The sequence below is a fragment of the Gavialis gangeticus genome, unplaced genomic scaffold (assembly GCF_001723915.1).
Source record: "Gavialis gangeticus isolate Ggan-Ray unplaced genomic scaffold, GavGan_comp1, whole genome shotgun sequence".
Classification (NCBI taxonomy): Eukaryota; Metazoa; Chordata; order Crocodylia; family Gavialidae; genus Gavialis; species Gavialis gangeticus.
Window position 1 is genome coordinate 48850167 of NW_017728997.1, and position 4285 is coordinate 48854451.

General features: G+C 42.4%; 1 protein-coding gene and 1 long non-coding RNA gene across 2 annotated transcripts in view; one reads left to right on the top strand and one right to left on the bottom strand.

Moving 5' to 3' along the window:
* DOCK3 (dedicator of cytokinesis 3) overlaps positions 1 to 4285 on the bottom strand; it is a 791467-nt gene that overhangs the window by 683365 nt on the left and 103817 nt on the right. The gene's annotated exons all lie outside the window — the stretch shown is intronic.
* The window catches only part of LOC109289201, a 2936-nt gene continuing 2498 nt past the window's right edge, over positions 3848 to 4285 (top strand). Inside the window, exon 1 of the long non-coding RNA XR_002095319.1 lies at positions 3848 to 3946. This is a non-coding gene — a long non-coding RNA (uncharacterized LOC109289201). The remainder of the gene's footprint in view (positions 3947 to 4285) is intronic.

Genomic DNA, 4285 nt, shown 5'->3' on the forward strand with positions numbered 1-4285 from the left:
AATGGTGAGTCCAGTGTTTTTTTCTTGGGGGGAGGGGGGGGAAGGGGTTTCTTAAAAGGTGGGAGCCACGGCAGGCAGGGCAGCCATACAGGGGGATTGGAGGAGCAAGGGGTTGTGGGGCTTGTGCAGAGCCCCCCACACAGCATGGGGCAGTGGAGGGCAGCAGGGTATTGCCCCCTACCTGGCAGCACCCAGGGAATCAGGGCTTTTTTTTAAAGCACTGGGAGCTGGGGCAGGCAGAGCAGCCACGGCTGGGCTGAGAGAACGGGCAGTGGATGGGCCTGGCCTGGCTGATTTGGAGATTCAGAAGGAGCCAAATCTCCAAATCAGATTCGGCCAAATCGCATTGGCAAAGTGATTTGAATCACCAGATCGAATCACTGCCTCCCGAATCAGCTGAATGTGAATCTGAAGCAAATACTAGCTGCTTTGCACAGGCCTAGTATGCATCTTATTTCAGGATGTGTTGCATAATGCTGGTGACTGTCAAAGAAAGGGTCCTAGAACAGAGGGATCACTGATCCCTTCCAATAGGGCAACTCCTCTATTCTTCCCATTGCTGCCAAGTTGCTAGAGCAGATTTGTACCGTTGATAGGGGCACAAAAACAAGTTTGGAACTCCCTTTGCTTGCATAAGTTCATGGCAGAAGGCATATCTAGCAAGCATTCCTAAGTAAATACTTGTGCAAAGCACTATAAACTCATGCAAGAAGCCAACACAACTTCCCCCTCAGCTTGTCTGAGCAGGCCTCCATCACTAAAGAAGAGTAAGAGAAAGATTCAAGGATGGCTCCAAGAAGAGAGATACAATTCTGGCCCTCCCAGAGAGAGTAATGAATCTTGCCTAAGTATGAGGTTGTATTCAGCGAGACAACTGTGTAGGTTCTAGGGAAGCTGAGGACTGAAGGAGATATAGCACATGAGGAAGAGATGGCTGGTAGGTACCCTGTTGGATGCTATGCACATCTAGTTTTCCTACAACGGGAAGCAATATTCAGTTGGAGCTGGGGAATATAGGACCCAGAATAGCTCAAAGACAGAAAGCAAGACCACTGCTCCTTGTTTTTGAATGCAGATAAACAGATCAGTCGCCTAGAAAGGGGCAATTGTGGGAAGAAAACTACTCCACTTCCTGAAGATGCGCTTCTATTTGCCTATTTTGTGTTGGAATTTTATTTCTGAAAAACAACCTATTAATCTATACACTTGAACAAAGATATAAAGTATCTCTATCTGTTTCAAAAAACCAAAAAAAACCAAACCAAAACAAAAACCAGCCCACTCCCCCCTTTTTTTTTTCCTGGCACAGAAGTTGGAAAAAAAATCATCTCCTGCTGTTTAGACAATAAAATAGGGATATGCTACACATGGTACTAAGTGTAGTAAAGCAAATCTTTTCTGCACAAAGGAAACAATATGAAGAAAATTAATTAAACGAAGATCCCAACAACAGACAATATGCTGCAACAATAACAACAGTTCATGAAGAAACAGCAGGAAGCACTGACAACAGCACTGCAGACTGTTCAGCAGCAGCCAGGAAGCTGCTGAACCAGTAGAAACCTACCGATCCTGTGGCGCTTACTGTTAATCACAAGTCTTTCCAAATTAATTCTGAAGATTAAAAAGAAGACTAACCTCAGCACACCTGAATGGAACACGACTATTGTTCAGGGGACAAGTGCGTCTTATCAGTGCTGTTGACAGTCAGAAAATGCTGTACTCCAAAAAAAAAGTTTAGAAAAATAACTCTGCTGCAGAAAAATCATGTTTTCTCTAACACTTTTCAGCAACCACATTGTATAGTTCAGTGGTCTCCAAACTTTTTTGATCGCACACCCCATCAGTAAAAAAATTTTGAGCACGCACCCCAATATATGTATATTTATATAAATATACATATAAATAGAAGTTCTAATATTTTCTTCTCGCACCCCAATGGATCGTCTTGCACACCCCCTAGGGTGCGCACACCCCACTGTGGAGACCACTGGTATAGTTCACCAGTTCAAAGTTTTAAGGTCATCTATTTGGGAAGACAGAGAGGCCTCTCCAAACTGAATCAAAATTTGCTTGAAATATTGGAACATTTAGTACATTAAGCAAGCTGCCTTGTAATGGAAGCTAATTATTTTGGGTGCAATAACTCTCAGTATCAGTGGTTTCTCAGAGGCATAAAGCAGTCAGCACCGGTTCCATGAGGTCCCAGTTCAGTTCAGGACAAATCATATCCGGTCTAGTATGCTCTAACTAGGCTACCCAGATATAACCATGTAAACCAGGAATTCACAGTTAGCTGATCTCAGCAATATAATTTGTGTATCTAAAGACACAAGGTTGCATCCCATTGTAAGAGTATCACTGGTATTTGGGGACTGAAGTAGAAAAACTCTACCTCTTCTTTAGCCATTCTTTCTGCACTGTGGTCCAGTGGTCCATTTAGGGACTGCCAACATAGCACCTCATCACGTGGTATCCCAGCTGGTTTCTTCCATGTCCACAAGCAAATAATCTAAGACAGGGTTGTAATTTTTCCTGCAGTTTTATCACTGAGAAGGACTAGGTACACCTTCTATCCTCCTCACTATTATATGCCTAATTTACCAGGCTTTGCAAGGGTTTTTACTGATATCTCAAATATCTTTTCTGTATTCCTCATTAATTCAGATACGGTTGACTCTTCTTTTTAGCTTTGGAGGAAACCACTAGTCAGAGATGAAAAGGAGAGGCAACTCGGGTCTGCATACAAGTTCCCCAGGGAAGTAACAGAGAATCTGAGCATCCAGAAGAATCCAGATTCTGCTAACCTTTGTGCCTAATCTACAGTCTATAAATGAACAAGTAAATCAATAAAGCAGGCCTCAAGTAGCTGCAAGTAAATAGAACTGTCATTGTAGAAGATTCAGTCTCGCATATTGCGCACTTTAAACTGAAGAGGCATACTCTTTTGAGCAGGTAGAACTTCTCAGACTGGAGAGACTTGAAGTCTTATCTTTTTAACCCAATCTGCTTGAAAAAAAATCCTGCTACTCATGTATTTTGGGATATTAGATAAGGTTAACAAGCTCTGAGGCAAACTTAGGGGAAAAAAATGACATTTAATTCTTTGAATGAAAACACAATTTCATTTCGACATAATTTTTATCCTGGGCATAGCTAGTCTGGGTTCAATTCTGTGGTAAACTGGCTACACTGCTAGCACTACCAGGGCTAGCTAGTTTAAAGTTAGCACAGCTATGCCTACACAAGCTACAGTCAACAGCAGCCAGAACACTACTGGCCCCCATTTTCCCTTTTTAAGCCTTTTTTTTTTTTTTTTAATTAGATGTGCTCCTGTGCATTACTTGTCCCATAAAGGTTATTTTGCTAACAACCAGCTTCATCCTTGCTCCCTACTCAGCCCGACTGCAGCCCATCTAGCCCCTGGGAACCAAAAAGTATAGGTCCAAGCACTCCTCTCCCTCCCCCACTTCCCTGCCCAAGTTGGACAAACATACAACAGACTTTGGTTATCTGCAAGTTATTGAAGTTTATTGAACTCATGGTTAGGAGAGAATGGAAAGTAGAAAAGTGACAACACCTGCAGACACAGGTCACTTACCCCCTGAGAACCCCAAAGCATAGGTACAAGGACTTCCCCCTACTCACTCCCTGGTGGCAGAGCCACAACACTTCACACAACTGTGAACCAGTTCCCAAATCACTGACATTTATGACTAGTTCAACTGTTGCGTGTTTCTACACCCTTTAAAACTAACTGGTTCAGAGAAGCATGCATGAACTTTGTTGGATGCTATGAAAGGACTGGCAGAAAGAAAGGGTTTATACAGAAGTAAAGGGGCAGTGGGAAGGGACACCACAGAGGCCAACTACCTCTGTACTCATTGGAATGAATGGTTTGACCATTCTCTCTGCTGACACTCAGCTGTTTCACAACTCTAGTCAGGTAAGTTTCTTTTAAAGCTAAGATTTAAAAGATCATTAGGGACCTGGTTTTCTCTGATATCCCCCCCACACACACACACACACTAATTCCCTGATAACCCCCCCACCCCCTCAAAGTCTCTGATTAAAACCCCAAAATCCATGATTAAAGTGAAAGGCCAAATACTTACATATTTTGGCACTGGATTTGGGGTTTTTCATCATGGAATACCAGAGCTCTTGCTGAGACCACTCTGTACACCCAAGGAATTATGCACAGAAAAATACAAAATTCTGCTCAGAAAAATTCAAGATTATGCTAAATTAATTTATTTCATCTTATTTTAATTTTTTTTTGTTT